Source organism: Bombyx mori, chromosome 25 (genome assembly GCF_030269925.1).
Source record: "Bombyx mori chromosome 25, ASM3026992v2".
NCBI classification, from domain to species: Eukaryota; Metazoa; Arthropoda; class Insecta; order Lepidoptera; family Bombycidae; genus Bombyx; species Bombyx mori.
Window position 1 is genome coordinate 11181501 of NC_085131.1, and position 19116 is coordinate 11200616.

The 19116-nt window shown below is 42.4% G+C and overlaps 1 long non-coding RNA gene across 1 annotated transcript; it reads left to right on the forward strand.

Moving 5' to 3' along the window:
* Positions 1–4968: 4968 nt before the first annotated feature.
* On the forward strand, positions 4969–17303 carry LOC134201424 (uncharacterized). Its single transcript, XR_009976709.1, has 3 exons — positions 4969–5109; positions 5297–5452; positions 16849–17303. It is a non-coding gene; the product is annotated as an uncharacterized LOC134201424 (long non-coding RNA).
* The last annotated feature ends 1813 nt before the right edge of the window (positions 17304–19116 follow it).

The window sequence follows — 19116 nt, forward strand, 5'->3', positions numbered from 1 at the left end:
TTGAACGATTACTGGTGGTCCGGAGGCCTTTCCAGATTCACCAGGACATGTGGGCGAGCAAAGGCTCAGCCAGGGGAGGTGGAATTTGCTAACAACTGCCCGAGCAACTCAAGAGCAATTGCTTCGCGAATGAATCTACTACTGGATCGGAATTGCGACCCACTGAGAAGATCCGGCGAGAAACTCAGCGGGCTAATACATGGATTAGGGCCCAATTCTTTGGTAGCTTAAGGGGGCTATTAGGTATAGCTACGCGCGAACGTAAAACATCAACTCACGGGCTTAGCTTGAGAGAATTTGCTAACACTAGCCCTAGCAAGAGCAGTTCTTCACAGAATCTAATACCGAATCGGAATCGCAACCCGCTGAGAAGATCCGGCAAGAAACTCAGTGAGTTGTGTCTAAGGCTTAGTTCGCTCGTCGACGAATTTGACGAGACAACTGGTGCTTGAGGGGCCTAAAACCACCGTGAGTAGATTAAGGATCTGGTAACACATGTTTCTGGCGACGGTGGCTTTTCGTTACCCCGTCGCTTGGGTCGGATAATGCCGGTGAACTTTTATCAAGCGATGTGAGTGCGCGAGTCTTCAAACCCTACAGGCAGCTACCGATCGAAACCCGCAAAAATTATATTTTGCGTAATTACTGGTGGTAGGACCTCTTGTGGGTCTACGCGGGTATCCCAGGCCCGTACCAATTTTTTAATGAAAAACGTACTGAACAAATGTTCACGATTGACTTCCACGGTGAAGGAATAGCATCGTGTAATAAAAATCAAACCCGCAAAGTAATAATTTGCGTAATTACTGGTGGTAGGACCTCTTGTGAGTCCACAAGGGTAAGTACCACCACCCTGCCTATTTCTGCCGTGAAGCAGTATTGCGTTTCAGTTTGGAGGGTGGTGCAGCCGTTGTAACTATACTGAGACCTTAGAACTCATATCTCAAGGTGAGTGGCGGCATTTACGTTGTAGATGTCTACGGGTTCCAGTAAACCACTTAACACCAGGTGGGATGTGAGCTCGTTATACATTCTTTCCACGTATTCGTAAATTACCTATAGGATGATAGATTAACACTGTGCAATAAAAATATTATTTGCCTAATTACTGTGGCAGAGTGTCATGTGAACCCGCACGGGTAGGTTTTTATTTTTTTATTGCCCTTGTAGGCAGATGAGCATACAGCTCACCCGATGGTGAGAGGTTACCGTCGCCTTCAGCAATGCCAGGGGCGGAGCCAAGCCGCTGCCTAAATTGGCAAATAGAAATAGGCACTCACACACTGTTTTAGTTTCGGCAAAGCTGTCGCGTGTTCCCGTATATTAGAAGTACCTACGTATGGGAGTCAAGAAGGAGACAGATATGAGAGCGATTATAATTTTCAAAATAATGTTAGTTCTAAAATTAGTTCGTGCGGCACGACTTTGCTCAAAATGCGTTTAACTACAACACTACGTTATTCACATATTCATTGTTGTTGTTCGGCTGACGGTATTCATCCACTGACATTGCCACTGCCAACTCAATGAATGTTCCTGTGCGCATCCAACATAGTTTCATTCAAGTCGAGACACCGGCGCTCACTTCCGGTCGCATTCCATTATGCAATTCGACAAGGCAGATTCGCGCCCTGCCGCTGGCTATTTCCGACAATGGACGCCAAAAATCGAATTCTAAATTGAAAAGAGCATCGTTGAGGTTTATTGGCTTATCGGTTGATTGATTGCGCGAATGCCGATGCGCTTTTTTTTTCTCCCTCGTAAATAAATATCATCGGTTTTTTTTTTCGCGAATTTACGAAATCTATAATATATTTTGATTTGGGCGTGTCGGATCCGCGTCGATTCTTTGTCGGCAGGAAGTTCAGGGATATTTGTGAGTCCTGTTAAACAGGTACATATTGTTGAGTAGTAGTACTTTGTATGGAATGCAACGAGTCTTAGTACACTTGTGTTTGCGTTACGCCTTTTAGTGGGACCATTGACGTCTAAGAGGCACGCTTTGTGGATGTTAACTTCGATGAGACGGTATAAAATTTTGTAAATAGCTTCCGCCAGTGCGTCTAAGTTCTTATGAATTAGTGATCGGGTTTGTTAACTTCACTGTACAACTCTTGCTCAATGCTTAGATGAAAATTTGGGGTTTGCTCATAAATGTTTCAAACGTTATTCCCGAAATAAATATTAGTAAAACTCAAAGATTCTTCTGCGTGTCTCACTCAACGTAGAGCATTACTTTTGTTTCATAAGATCCTGTAAAATCACTATGAAAGTCACAATTATTATCCTACTTCTTTTCTGTTATTAATACCATAATTATGTTTCGGGATATCTAATAACTAAACTAAATATACGTATAATATAATATATACGGACTTGCGGTTTCCGGCTTGGTATTGAATCGATCCATATCTTCCAGTGGATGTCTCGCGATTAAACAGATTTCTTCTGGTCACAATCTTGTGTTAACGATAGCATTTCCATGGAGGGTTGACATCAGCCAGGCGGCCTGTCGTAAAATTCATGCTACATCCCTAAGCAGCATGATAATAGCTGCACCAAACAAACACGGTGGAATAAGAGCAGGAAAACAATAAAATTTTTTATTTATTTTTTATTTATTGCTTAGATGGGTGGATGAGCTCACAGCCCACCTGGTGTTAAGTGGTTACTGGAGCCCATAGACATCTACAACGTAGACGCGCCACCCACCTTGAGATACAAGTTCTAAGGTCTCAGTATAGTTACAGCGGCTGCCCCACCCTTCAAACCGAAACGCATTACTGCTTCACGGCAGAAATAGGCAGGGTGGTGGTACCTATCCGCTCGGACTCACAAGTGGTCCTACCACCAGTAAACTCAGTACTCACTACTTAAATTTGCCTTGATAATTCATTTCACTTTGCGTTATTTTTGTTTAATGAATTTCAACGACCAGTATCACAATATACCCGCCCGCTATACAAAATATTAACACATTAGCTCAGAGCTACGAATATGTCTGACTCTTAAATCCATCGCTGAACGTATTCCAAGCAGTACCGGATCTCATTTGAGCCTTGACATGAACTCGTCTCGAAAAAGCACCTGACTCAGTGTGGTTCTCCATTAAAAATATGTGTTTAATAATATCAAACAAAGAATAGCATTAGCATAAATGAAGAGAACAATGGAGCTCTCGACGGTCTAGTTTTCCTATTGGGCAACAAATACGAGATCCGTATTTCGACTGTTACAAACATTCGTTTGCCGTTCATAAAAAAAAAAAAAAAAATTATGACGTTGTACACGAAGAACTTTCACGTGTTCTTCTTTCGCGATTCAATTTAAGGAACATACGTTTTAAAAATATCTACAAAGCTGCCTACCACCTTGCCTATTTCTACCATGAAGCAGTAATGCGTTTGGGGTTGAAGGGTGGGGCAGCCGTTGTAACTATACTGAGACCTTAGAACTTATATCTCAAGGTGGGTGGCGCATTTACGTTGTAAATGTCTATGGACTCCGGTAACCAATTACCACCAGGTGGGCTGTGAGCTCGTCCACCCATCTATGCAATAAATAAATAAAAAGCTATGAATGCTTAAAATGTTTCTGCTGTTAATAGCATTGTTACATCTCCTATCACCGCAAAATAAACAGTAAGTTTTAATACAATGAAAAGCTTCAGTTATCGTTAGTGAGGGCAGCTTAAAGCTACGTTTAAAGGTAGAAAAGCGTCTTCTTTCGTGCTATACTTAAATATGTTCGCTATTTGCTTGGAAATATGAGAGACAATAAATTTGTACACAAAAATGGAGCTGCATATATTGTGAGACCATGAATGAAATCTATTCCGAACGGTAAATTTTATTTTGTAATCACGGACACGCTGTACCGCTCATGGCACCGTAGATAAACGGCCAGAGTCTTGTTGAATATGCACAAAGTAATAAAACACACAATACTTTGACAGACATTTTTTTAAATCTATATATACCTATATAAAAATGAATTTCTGTTCGTTAGTCTCGCTAAAACTCGAGAACGGCTGGACCGATTTGGCTAATTTTGGTCTTGAATTATTTGTGGAAGTCCAGAGAAGGTTTAAAAGGTAGATAAATACGAAAATGCTCGGAATTAAGTAAAAATAACAATTTTGGTTTTCCTTTGATGTGTCGCCCGTCGGACGGATTCCTTTTGTTTGTTTTAAGTTTATTTTATACAAAAGTTTAGTTCTTTTATTTATCGATTGAGGCACTACGAATTCTGCCGGGCAGCTAGTTTATAAATAAAATTACAATTTAAGTTGTTTTTTAAAAACGTTGTTACATTGTCGCGTCCCTTTAATTGTTAAGTTGTTAGCAATATTGAACAATTTCGAAGTCAGTATGAATTCCTGTGTGTCAAAATCCGAATGAATTGGAAAAACAAAAAAAAACTTATATCAGAATATAGATCAGAAGGCAAAATCATTGCTACCGTACTGCATCACCATCCGGCAATTACAGTTCTTTTTAATAATCCAAGACATTTTGCACAACTCTAGCAGATCTAAGTGGATCAAATCATAATTCAAAGTAACAAAAAGACTTCCGAACATTAAAAAAAAAAACATCACCGCGTATTTCAATATCACAAACACACACACAACCAACCCACGGAAGTATCCGTCGCAGACGTACCATCACAAAGCCCATTAGATGCCCATTATAAATGTTACTCTTAGATGACAACGCCGAACAATAGTATTTACATTCGATGTCAGTTTGTTTTACACAGCATTGAATAAACGCGTAACATATTCCTTCTGACATTCTACGTTCTTTTATAATTTCACAGATAATGTCGTGTATTCTATGGCCATAGTTCCCTGTCCCTTTTGTCCGTCTATACAAATGTGAATGAAGTACGGAATAATAATATGTGTCTGGCCGGTTTTGGAAATGAAAAAAAAAACAACGTTTTGAGTTATGACAGCTACCGTGTTGTAGAATTCGATTTTCAAACTTGTATTCATCGTGATGATAAAAAGTCTGAATATTTTATTTAAATGTTTGTTTTAATATAGTTTAGGCGATTTAGATTTAGTGAATGTAGTGGATTTCAAAACATGTTTATTTTTTAAATGTAAGTATGTGTATCCGAGACATAGTGAGCACTTTCAAATCGACATGTAATGTTACGTATCTGTGAGCCGATTTGAATGAAATAAAAACCTAACGTTATCTGGATCGGTCGAATTAGTTAGTCATTTTGATATTAACAAGACGTAAAAAGAGAGATAAAAATCTCTTCTGCTTTGATTTTTATATAGATTGAAAATGTTTGGCGTGACAGCTCTTGGTCCAGTTGAAGTTAGCTTGGCTAACACTAGACTTGCTAGAAAGGGAAGTGTTTCGGTGAATCTACCACCGAATCGGAATCACCACTCACAGAAAAGATCCGACGAGAAAATCAGTGGGCTGTGTTTGTAAGTATTACTCGCCGAACTCTTCGACGTATTCGACGGGTTCGACGAGAACTGTGACCGCGTTTCTTCTTGGTCTTAAAAGGCGACTAAGGGGTTTACTGAGGAATCTGTAGCAGCGTCCTCTGAGTATTATACCAGGGCTACCCGATCGCTAACTAGCGTTTGCTGACGTTACTGTAAACTTGCAAGGATCCGTACCACTTGCCTATTTCTGTCGCGAAGCAGTCATGCGTTCCGGTGTGAAGGGTGGGAAAGCCGTCACACAATTCAATTGAGACTCCGACCTCATTTCTCAAGGTGGGTAGCGGTATTAACTTGTCTATAGACTCCAGTAACCCCTTGGCTCCAGATGGACTGTGAATTTGATAATTTATCTATACAATAAATGTAATCGATTCAGATTACTTAGAAATCTCAGTTGCGTTAGGATATTTACTCTCCCGCCCTACGCTTAATGTTTTCTGCGCAAAAATAGACGGCACGATATAATCGAATGGTGCTTAATAACTTACTTATTACAAATGTTAAGGAAGATTTAATTGGTATTTTTCACTCGTTCTTGACAAAATTTAAAGCAAAAAAAATTAATATCACCCTAAATTATTCTATGCAAACAGGTTTTTATTACTGTTCAATTTATTGACAAACTAGCTTTTGCCCGCGACTCCGTCCGCGTGGAATAGTTACTTTGGTATAACGCTAAGTTTTATCCCCACTTCATTTACGTAGAAAGTGAAAATATTTTTGAATTATAGAATGTTAAGGAGCTATTTAAACCCCTATTTTGAAACATTCTTTATTGGTGCTCCACTTGTATTGGCCTTACCGTGATGTTATAGCCTTCCTCAATAAATGGGTTATCTAACACTGAAAGAATTTTTCAAATCTGACCAGTAGTTCCTGAGATTAGCGCGTTCAAACAAACAAACTCTTCAGCTCTATAATATTATTATAGATTTATATATTTCAAATTTGTATTTTTTTTAAATCGTATGAAAATAAATCGATTCGAAATAATCCATTCCAATCCAGAATGAATAGATGACAGAAAAAGAAAACAATATTCTTTTTTATGTTCGTTGAATTTTTTTGGTAAATCGAAATACAACATTAAAAGTGCTTGCTTTTCCGGTTTAGGTTTCAGGTGATAATTCATGTATTTATGTACCTATGTGCTCAGTAGGCTCACAAATTTACGAGCTCGTGATTTATATCAGGATTACAAAGGGGTTTCATTACATATACGATCAAACGCCAAGCGAGTAATCTGTTATTATTGCAAAAAACACGTTATTATTTTAGGATTTTTTAAGAAGCTTACTTTTGCCTTTGATTTGTGATAAAGAATCTGATGTTTGAAAGAATTTGATGAAATACTTAAAAGTCAAACACATAATCTACAACTTCAAAGGGAACATTACAAACATTAAAAAAAAAATGATATTTACAAAATACTGCTATGCTATGTAGGAAATTCAAAAAAATCACATAAGATATAAAACAAGAATACAATACAAGAGAACCCTCTTGTCGTGGCCGCTGGAATACATACCCGATCCTGTAGACCGAATGGGAAACCGTCGACGTCGCCCAAAGCACATCATTACGGATCCTCCTGATCCATTAACAGTGCTTTTATGAACCACAAGCACCAGTCACTGTCCTCGTCGAACCCGTCGCTTGCGACGAAGGGCTCGGCGAGCGAATTAACCCATAGACACAGCCCACTGAGTTTCTCGCCGGATCTTCTCAGTGGGTCGCGTTTCCGATCCGGTGGTAGATTGATAGAGGTCTAGCTCTTGCTAGGGTCAGTGTTAGCAACACTCCGGTTTGATTCCCGTGAGCTCACCTACATAAGTTAGGGCGAAGTTAAAATACCCTCTCAAGGCTATCAGCATAGGTAGTAAAAAATAATAATAGAGAAACAATATTCTCGCAGCTTTTAATACGACTGGTTGAATGCTATTCGATGTCTTTACCACGAAATGTAATCGAAACATTAAGGGCACTTGAAAATGGCGCATGAATATGACAGTTTGCGCGCCAAATTGTATAGCTTTTTTTTAATTTTATTTGTGTGTGTTTTTGTCATCCTAAAGTGACAGCAACGTTGTTATTTTAATAGCTTAAGTCTGTCTAGCCAAGGCGGTTTAAATATTATAAAGACTGAAGTGTCTCTTTGATGGCTTGTCAATAAAATATGGGCCCAGCACAACGACAAATCAAAAATTTAAATGTTACCTTGAATACTGTATATTCTACTATTTATACAGTTTGAGGTATACATAGTCAGGTCATAAATTCTGTCACATGTTTAATGTAAAATAATTGAAACAACTTTATTCATTATGTAACCATTCATATACCAAAATGAACTTAACAAAACATAGATTCTTATGACACTAAAGTTTATTCAAAATGACCTCCGTGATTTTGAATACAGGCCTTCAATCTGCGCGGCCAGTCGTCTATCGCAGCACGAACGAGGTCCATGTCAATATCGGCGGCTGCCTTAATCAAGGATGTCTTGAGTGACTCCAAATTGGGATGAGGCTTTGAGCACGCCTTTTCCTCCAAGTGTTGCCATATCTTGTAATCTAACGGATTCAAATCTGGACTGGAGGAGGGCCAGTCTTCGTGCCGGATGAAGTCGATTTCACGCGCCGCCAGCCAGTCTTGTGTGCTCTTCACTCTATGAACTGGCGCCGAATCTTGTTGGAATACCCAGTGCCTGTTATTGAACATGGTATGAGAAACAGGTACCACAAGGTTCGTCAAGACTGTATTTTGATACACAACTGCATTCGTTTTTACACCTTTCTCACAAAAATATACCTCTGTTAAGCCCCAATAAGAAACTCCCAACCATACCATGAGCGAGGATGGAAAATGACCTCGTTGGACACGCGGAATACGGTTGCTCGCTTCTTCACTACTGTGTGCGTACACCTTATCATTTTGTTTGTTATAGCTCTCTTCTACGGTAAAAATTTTTTCATCCGAAAAAAGAATTTCCCGATATTTTTTTCCCGCGTACCGCTTCAACAAAGCGCGGCATCTCTTGAGTCTCAGGACCATTAGACGAGCATTCAAACGATGTCCTGTTTTTCTTCGATATGCCCGAAGCCCTAAGTCTTCATTTAACACCCTTTTCAGCGTGGTTCTGCTTAACCCCATTTGAAGGGCCAACAGTTTCTGCTTACGTTTGGGATTTCTTTGAATTCGCGCCTTCACAGCTTTTATTACTTTTTTTTTTTTTTTTTTTTTTTTTTTTTCCTACCTATGCTGATAGCCTTGAGAGGCTATTTCAGCTTCACCCTAACGTTTGTAGGTGAGCTCGCGGGGCTCAACCGGAGAGTTGCTAACACTGACCCTAGCAAGAGCAGTGCTTCGCAGAATCTACCACCGGATCGGAAACGCGACCCACTGAGAAGATCCGGCGAGAAACTCAGTGGGCTGTGTCTATGGGTTAGTTCGCTCGTCGAGCCCTTCGTCGCAAGCGACGGGTTCGACGAGGACGGTGACCGGTGCTTGTGGTGCCTAAGAGTACCGTTAATGGATCAGGAGGATCCGTAATGACGTGCTTTGGGCGACGTCGACGGTTTACCATTCGGTCTACTGGGTCGGGTATGTAATTTCCAGCGGCTACGATGAGAGGGTTCTCATGTCGTGCCGCCTTCTCAAAATGGCGCAGCGATGCCGACTGTAGATACTTACTGACAGAGTCAAGCTCCAGGTCATCGTGAAGATCCACGTTCCTCAGGAACCATGGTGCTCCGACGGCTATCCTGCAGAATCGGGATTGAATAACCTGAAGGGGCTTCAAGTTGGTGCGGGCTGCGTGAGCGAACACTACGCTTGCATACGTCATAACGGGGCGTATGCAAGTTTTGTAGAGAGTTACCTTATTACGGAGGGACAGTTTGCTTCTCTTGCAAAGCATAGGGTAGAGACGTCCTAATATGAAGGCGGCACGGTCGCGTATCGTTTTAATATGGGGACGGAATGTCATCCCTCTGTCGAGGGTGACGCCTAGGTATTTGACCTGCGAGGCCCACGGTATGGGCTGGCCAAAGAGAGTGACGGGGCTAACGGCGGAGGTGTTTGCGCGCCTATTAGGGAGTGGGATGCTCGAAGTGGTATTCGGAGGGCGACCCCTTTTGAAGAGCACCGCTGTGCTTTTCGTGGGGTTGATGTCGATGCGCCACTTCCGGAACCACTGTCCCATGGTGGCTACTGCGATCTGGAGTCGCCGATGAAGCAGCGACATCTTCCTACACGAGTAGTAGATAGCCGTGTCATCGGCGAAGAGCGCTAGATGGGTCTCCGGAGACCGGGGTATATCATTGATATACAAACTAAATAATAACGGGGAGAGCGCGGAGCCTTGCGGGACTCCGGCAGTCAGTTGACGGGGACGAGAACGAGTTCCCTCTACTCGATATCGAAACGAACGGTTCGACAAGAAGTCTCGTATGATGAGCACGAGTCTGTCTGGCACTCCCATGTTGTACAGTTTGTAAATTAAACCGTTGTGCCAGATTTTGTCGAACGCCTTCGCGATGTCGAAGAAGAGGGCGCCGGTCGGGATTTGTTTACGCCTATTTAGTCCTATCAGGATGTGCTCCGTGAGGCGGTGCACTTGTTGTACGCACGAGTGTTTAGAGCGGAATCCGAACTGTTCGTCTATGAGAATTTTGTTCGCGGTAACAAAATCCCAGAGGCGTTTCCTAAGGAGCCGTTCGTAAATTTTTCCTATCGTCGGGAGGAGACTAATCGGACGGTAACTAGAAGTTTCGTTTGTCGGTTTGCCCGGCTTATGTATACCGATAACGTCCGCTTCTTTCCACACCGCGGGAAAGATGCAGTGCGTCATAGCGGCATTTAAAATTGTAGCCAACATTGCTATCAGTTGGACTGGCAAGAGTTTTAGCGCGCGGTTGCGGATGCCGTCGGAGCCGGGTGCCTTCCTAGGTTGGAGGTTGTGGATCGCGTCTCTAACTTCGTCAGTGGTAATGGGGGGTAACGCGTCCGAGGGCGGCAGGGAAGCTCTGCGCTCGACCTCCCTGTCGACTAACTCGGTGTGTTCGGGGTCCGCGTGTTGAGTGCTGGTGGTGCACTGCTCTTGCAGTGCATCGGCCAGCAGCTCAGCCTTGTCATCGTCATCGAATGCCGGTGGTTGGCCTGAAGGGCGTACGAGGGGAGGCATAGTAGCGGTAGTTTCGGATTTGAGAGTCCTAGCTAGTCGCCAGTATGCTTGGTGGGAGGGCGCGAGTTGTTCTAAATAACTATGCCAATTATCGTTACGCGCGTCACTTAGGCGGGAGTGGACTTCGCGTTGTAGACGACGCATCCGAATCCGGTTTGAATGCGTGGGAAGACGATCGTAGGCCCGGATTGCCGCGTTCCTAACTCTTAAGAGATTCCTAAGTTCGGAGGACAGTCTGATGCGGTGGAAGCTGTCCTCCACATCGACTTCTTTTGAAGATCTAATGATCGCGGAAGAGATGTGATCGGTAATGATGTTTATGGATTCGACGGTGTCCTCGGGGGATAGATTCGAATCCGGGCCGTAAGGGAGGATTGGCGGAGCGGCTTCGGCTAGGCACGTGCCCAGCTTATTCCAATCCACCATGGTCCTCGTAACAGTGGCTGGGTTGTGAGGGCGACCGAGCTGCATAAGGACAGGTCGGTGGTCTGAGTCGAGCTCTGACAGTGCTTCGATGGAACGTAAGCGCAGAGTTACGTTCCTAAGCAATGCCAGGTCTATAGTGCTCGGACGGAGCGCGATGTTATACGGATAACATGTTGGAGTTGGAGGACCGACTACTTCAAAAGTGAGGTCGTCTATAAACGCGTCGAGACGCCTACCGTTAACGTTCGTACGATGGCAGTTCCACCTAGTGTGGTGGCAATTTAAATCGCCTGCCAGGATGACGGAGTCTCCCATGCCAAACAGTGACTCGATGTCACTGCTCAGGAGGGGCTTGTCCGGGGGGAGATAAACGGATGCGATGACGATCGGCTGGTGTCCCGTCAGCGAGATACGGCACACTGACGCCTCGATATGTAAGAGCGAGGGAGTATCGAGAGGAACAACGTGCAGAGCCCGCCTATAGTAAATGGCAGTCCCGCCTTTGGAGGCGGTGAGTCTGTCATTCCTAACCATGACGTAATTCGCGACTTTCGGGTCACGACGCGAGGGCTTCAGACAGGTCTCCTGCACTAACAAAATATCTACAAGATTATCGCGGAGGAATTCGAAAATTTGATCGCGTTGCCGCGCGAGTCCGTTAGCATTGTAGAATGCTAACGTAAGGGAATACGGTTTTTCTCTACCTTTTTGCGCCATTGATTACCGGTAAAGAATTTTTTATAACGTGCGAGACACGGACTCGTAGACGTCCATGTGATCGAAAGCGGCCGCGAGCCGCTGTTCGGGGGTTACCGACCTACGGATAGCATCTGCGAACGATCGCAGACGGTCAAAGTTTACCGCGGTGACGAAGTCGCGCACGAGCGCGAAGTCGTTGACGACTGAGGGTTGCGGGGGGCGGTACGCGGGCGCGGGGCGAGGTGCGAGCAGGGGCTGAGGCGCGTGACGTGTCGCAGGCGGGAGCTGGGGTACGTTTTGTGTTCCCTCCTTCGTATACGGCAGCGGTTTTTTCCACGCCGAGACGGTGGGAACCGCAGCCGGTACGAAGGCTGGTTTCGGCACTGAAGGCGCCGAAGTCTTTGGGTCGACGGTTCGGGGGGCTGGGTGGTTCAGGCGTTTACGCGGAGCCCTAGGACATCCGCGGTAGTTTGCCGGGTGCCCTTGCTTAAGGCATAGGACACAGCTTGGGGGTTCCGTCGCGGTTTCCCTAACACGCGAACATTCTGTGGTTGCGTGATCGCCGAGGCATTTCACGCAGCGGGGGCGCGCGTGGCAATTACGCGCTGAGTGGCCATAGAGCTGGCACCTGTGGCACTGCCCGGGAGTACCACGTTTATGGGGGGCTTCGATGGTGACCCCGGAGAGGCCGCATATCGTTTTGAGACATGAGATTCTTTTCTTTGCCTCCGGGGTTGATTCTAGCGCGACGAGAATCATATTGTACGGCTGTCTGCCGCGTCCGCTGTGCATCCGGTGCACACTAATTATTGGGAGGGACTGACCGATCAGATCCTCCTTTACGTAGTCTATGTCGAGTTCCTTGGGGACTCCACGTATCACTACGCGGAGTTCGCGGTCCTCCTGAAGAGCATAGGTGTGATAACCTATGTTCTCCTTTCGGAGGTAAGCAGAGAGGGCCCTATGGTCGCCCGGCGTTGCGACCTTAATCTGAATCCCATGCGCGACGTTACGCGCATGGGTATAATTAATTTTGTTGGCCTGAAGGGCCTGGGATACGCGATTCCACGCTAACTTCTCCTGGAGTATCAGCGGGGGCGGGACAACTGTTTTAGGCGCGGGCGCGGTTTTTGGGCGCGGCGGTGGGATTACGCGGCGGGCGGAGTCCGACTCCGGTGTTACGACTACCTGCGGTCGGGAGGCGGTCGCAGACTTGGTTTGCTTCGTCATAGAGCTCCGGGACTCCACGACGCGAGTACGCTTTTTACCGCGCGTTACAGTTTGGAACCCATCCGAGGTTCCGGGTTGAGGGCTAGTCGCGGACTCGAAGTCCATCTCCGATTCGGTATCGGAGCCTGAACTAGACGCTATTGAGGTCGCGACGGACGAAACTGACGTGATTGACGCGGGCGCGGGGGTAGCGGGGGCGGGGGCGTTAGACGCTACGGCGGCGGCGTGCGTACGTGCGCTTGAACACGGACCGGCGGCGGGGCACGCGAGGCATGCCTGCGAGGCATGTTTAGCGACGGCGGCGAGAGATGCGGGGGGAGAATAATTACCAAATGAGGCCCTATAGGCTTCGAATTCGGGCGCGATTGACGGATATTTTTCCCGAATGAAGTCGAGGAAAAGTTTTTCCTCCATCTTTACGTGATTTTCGCCCGGGGGGGGCGGCCCCGGGACTTAAACACGCGCTCGCCTTGCGGCGAGGCCCCTGCGTCGGTAACACTAAATTGGCCGAAGCGATTCTAGGAATTTTAGAAATTTTAGTGAATAGAATAAGTAGAATAGAATTAGAGTGAATAGAACCACTGCACAGTTCCCGGGCGGCAATGCCTTGCAATTAGGCGCAGGTACAAATTCCGAGAAACACTTGGGCCACAGATGTGCCACGAACAATGATCTATTATCACCGGTAGTCACTTCCGACAAAACAATGAGCACGTCCACGCGCGTCGGTTGCTCAAATCGGAATGTTTTATTACTGCTGGAGTCCTAACAGACCGAGGGCGACCACTTCTTGACCTGTCATCTACACTAGAGTCTTCATTGTATCGTTTGATGGTACGATAAACGAATCTTTTGGTTATATTAAAAATTTTCAGTATGTTAAAAATTTGAATTGGCGCGTAACCGCAACGATGCAACGCAATAACTGCAACACGGTCTTCTTTAAGCGTCCACTCCATATTTAAAAATGAGTAAAATTCTAAATGTATACTATTTTTATTTTCATGAACAATTCGAAATTCGAATTCAATAAACTTTTTTGTGGCCAGCATTCTAAAAGAAAAGTTTTTACTGTGTGACAATACTTATGACCTGACTAGGTATGTTGAGGAAACTTATCTTCCAAAAAAAAGTAAATATAAATAATGAAATGGAACTTATAATCTATTTTTGTTTTTACCCTTCTAAGCAGACGAGCATACGGGCCAGCTGATGGTGAGTGGTCACCGTTGCTCAAGGACTTCTGGAATGCCAGGGGCAGAGCCAAGACTCTACAGAGTACTCTCCGCAAGCCTCGTTTGAAGAAGGACATGTATATAGCGCTCGGCAAAGACCGTGGAGTGGCTGGTATGGGGCAGAAAAGCAATATTGTTTAATAAATATAAAAACATCGTTATTTACGACGTGATGGCGTACATATTTCCATAATTTTAGACGCTCCGATAATCGTCAAATAATCACTTGTCAGTACTAGTTACAATGCGATTTCTAAATCTATTTTTTTTGCCTTTCTAGCAACTGGTCACAAGCAAATAATCGATCTTCTTGGTTCTAAATTACTCCAAGCCCTCTAATTGCGCGTTTAGTCACTCTTACTGAATTTACCGTTTCTTCTTGACTTTGATATCACGATTCCCATCCAGTGGTATATTTAGCGAAGCACCAGTACTCTTGTTAGGGCCAGTGTTAGCAAACTCTATCAGGTTGAGCCCGTGAGTTCACCTACCCGTCTGGGCATAACTGGAATAGCCTCTTTGGCTTCCAGCGAATAGGTAGGGAAAAACCCAGCTTATATTTATTGGAGAAAGGGACACAATTTTTTTAATTAAATTTTTTTCCGGAACAATTCTCATTGATTAATTTTCGATAGTAAAACACCGAATTAGAAAACAAAGATTTACACACTTTGCGAACTCGTAACGTTTTCAAAATTTGAAGCGAGAGAAAATTTTAATTAATTAACAAGAAACTTAAGGCCTTCGCAACGTTGATCTTGCTTGTGGATAATTCACAAAAACTTTGAGTCTGCAGCCTCAACCGGTAGCTAGTTCGAGGACCCGAACTTATATTAAGTACAAACTTTGAATTATTCAACTACTTTTGACTTCGTATAATGATTTGAAACATATTTCAAAACGCAAAATGTCCACTGCTGCACATAGGCGTCTTCCAAAAACACGTAATACAAAGTAATAATGAATTAATAACAAAAAAATGTTATTTATTCCCGTTTGAAAGTTGGGGCAGAAGTGATGTAATATAAAATTGATATAGTATATATATGTATATAAAATAAGTGTGAAGGCATTCACGTTGCGGTCTCTATGGTTTCCGATAGCCACTTAATATCAAGTAGAACGTGAACTCGTCTAGCTATGATATTTAATAAAACAACCGTATTGACTGTTTTATCGCTCGACTCTGCCATAAATTTTCCTTTAAAAATTAAAATTGAATATACCCTCTAAAATTGCCTAACCAACAAATGGCTGTTCCCGCCAATTTGGCCGTCTCAAATCAGTCAATTCATTTTTTTGATCTAGTATTAAAAATATAACTCCTGTAAACGCTATTCACTAGCCTTCGTGAATTAAAACTAATTTTCACAAAATACTCGTATAATCATCGCCTTCCCAATTTATTATGATTTAATATTTCACTTAAGAAAATAATAATAGATATAGAATAGAGTATATACAGATTATAGAGTATAGATATAGATTATAGAGTATAGATATAGATTATAGAGTATAGATATAGATTATAGAGTACATAGAGATACATTGATTTAATTAAGCGCTCAATATAAACCAGTTGGAAAGCATAGGCCCGAGGCGATCGTGACTCACAATACTCGTTTACACAATGTTTTAATTAAATTTATTTAAAACATAATCGCTTCAGAACCGTCAGTTTCTAACAAGGGAAGTTGAAAATTTTCCGAAACTGAGTTACACAAGACAAAATAATAAAATATTAATAAAGCTGCCGCCGGTGTAGACGCTCGTGAAGTTTTGGCTCGTTGCAAATATTTGTGTTTTAAATAAAGCAGAGCGATACGAAGGGGTTAGAGGGGCAGACGCGAACCCGAGACTAGGTTTTTGGACTTGTTTAGATAGAACAGACATAAACTTACACGAACGAACGAAGTTAATTGGAAATCCAATTAAGTTGTTAATTTTTTTTTTAAAACAGCTTTACTACCAATTTTTTTTAAATAAACGATCGGTTATTCTAAATAAGGTGCTCATTGTTGCATATTTAATTAATGTCGTCGTGGCCTAAAGGATAAGACGTACGATGCATTCGTGTTGCACCGGCAGTCGATGTACCGGTGTTCGAATCTCAGGCTGGTACCAATTTTTCTAATGAAATACGTATTCAACAAATGTTCACGATTGAGTTTCACACTGAACGTATAATATCGTATAATAAAAATCAAATCCGCAAAATTATAATTTGCGTAATTACTGGTGGTAGGACCTCTTGTGAGTCCGGGAAGGTACCACCACCCTGCCTATTTCTGCCGTGAAGCAGTAATGCTTTTCGGTTTGAAGGGTGGGGCAGCCGTTAACAACTATACTTGAGACCTTAGAACTTATATCTCAAGGTGGGTGGCGCATTTGCGTTGCAGATGTATATGGGCTCCAGTAACCACCTAACACCAGGTGGACCTAAAACTCGTCCACCCATTTAAGCAATAACTAAAAAAAAAATAGCTTAGAAGCTAGCTAGAAGAAGAAATTCAACTCAAACTGAATTAAAAACTAGTAAGATATTTTCATTATCAATTCATATTATTCATTTCAAGGCTCTTTTCATTTTTATCTAGTAGCTGGTAGCCTGCAGGAGTTCTAACCAGGCTCACTGAGCTCACAAGGCTCAGCTTGAGGGAGATTGCTGCGTCTTGCAAGAGTAGTGCTTCGCTAAATCTACCACGGGATCGGAATCGCGACTCATTGAGAAGATCCGGCAAGAAACGCAATGGGCAAGGTTTTTATAGTAAATTTACCAAAGTTTTATATTTCAAATTTTATTGATGACTGGTATACGTGGAGATTCCTTGAGCCTGCAGAAAAACTGTGCTTTGGTCATTGGAAAAGCGACTATACAAAACGCAGAGGCCTAAGAGCAGATACCGGTAAAATGGGGCGATTAGGGATTGAGAGGCGAATCGGGAAAAAACCGGGAAAATCTTTCGACGCTCAATATAAGTTTTATATTCGTTGCAAAATCTTCCATTTTTTGTAGTTTAATAGTAGAATGTTGAAAGTTCACAAAACAACTCTGAATATGCATGATAATAGCTGCTAACTTATAAAAAATCGCATTTCAAATTAACTTCCTGTGGTGGTAATTATTTTAGTGCTAGAAACTTTGCTCTCTTTTATTTATTTGATAATAATAGAAGACGACTATGATTTATAAACGTTATTTAGTGTTTGAACCAGCATATATATTAAAGGTAAGTCTCAGTTGTTATTGGTTTTAATGTATTTGATTAAATAAAAATACATGTAAAAATCTGTTGTTTTTGGGGATATTGGGGACGTCTTAGGTACAAATAACAACGAAAAAGGGGTCAATTGGGATGAGCATACGTGAAATGGAAACGACCTAAGTATAAATAGGTACAGGTTTGTAGGGTTGTCTATGTAGTTATAACAATATCTTTTAAATTTGTTGGTAAAAATCTGGTTTATTCGAAGCGAAATTGGGAATAAGTCTTTAGTTGAAATAGATAAGCAATTTAATATAAGTAAGTCGATTTTGCAGAGACATGTAACAAGATTAATGAAATCTCAAGGTGGACAAAAATGTCTAAGTAATACATAATAAAATATTTAATATTTGTTCAGAGTGGGGGTATTCATCTGATTAATCCATGGAATAACCGACACACCTAATCTCTTAACCCAGATAGAAATATCAGCACTGTCGCTTGCACCTATAATTGAGGTGATGTCTGCCACGTACTTTTGTCAATTTTTCAATTTTTTTTATTGATGATCACTTTATTGGTGCAAATAAATAAATTAAAACTATATATAAAAATAAAAGTAGTGCCAACCCTAGCAAATTTCTCATTTCGTCCCAATTAACCGCAATTTTCGGGTAAATAGGGATTACACCTATTTTTGCATTTTTTGCATAAACTGGAATGCTAGTTGCATAATTTTAAATTAGACATCAAAGATGCCCCCAGGACTCAATCATTTTGATCCTGATATAGCATTATATACATCAACAACTACCTTAAAATTGCTCATAAAGTTGGAATTTGTCCCTAATCGCCCCATTTTACGGTAATGTAAGTAATGGTGAATTTTAACTACAAACTCAGTTTTTATTGCTTAAACGAATGAACGAGCTCATGGATCACCTGGTATTAATCGGTTACCACAGCCCATAGACTACAACGTGAATGTGCTGCCTATCCGGAAGCATGAGGTCTACATCTTCATCGTATGGCATAACCGTTCTCGAGTTCTTAAAACCGGAACGTTTACTACTAAAATGGAAAAATACCTACCCGGGTTTCAAGGACACCTATCAATCTCTGTATCTAGTCACACAGTCGACGGTAAAGGTCATTGTTATCGATTTTCTTAATAATAATAATGTGCTTGAAAATCAGCCCATAGACATCATCAATGTAACAACCATTGCCCACAATGAGTTCGAAGCCTTAGTTCTATAGTAAAACGCCTGCCCCACCCTTCAATCCGGAACGCACTACTGCTTCGCGGCAGAAATAGGAGGCATGGTGATACCTACCCGTACGCGCTCACTAGACGACCTACCACCAGTAAAGTTCTCGGCAAGTTATACAAACTGCTCTGAAAGAATAAAAACACAGATATTTGAAATGAATACTAAAACATTTTAGGTGTGATAACAACAAAAACAATATGTAACCTGAGCGTAGTACACAATCACAAAACACAAACTTTTATCGAATAGTAAGTATCTATTAAATGTATGTATGTGTGTATATATGTATGTATGTATGTATATGTATATGTGATTTTGTATATTATATACTTTTTTGTATGTATTCGTAACTTAATATAAATTTCATTGCACCTACCACTATTTA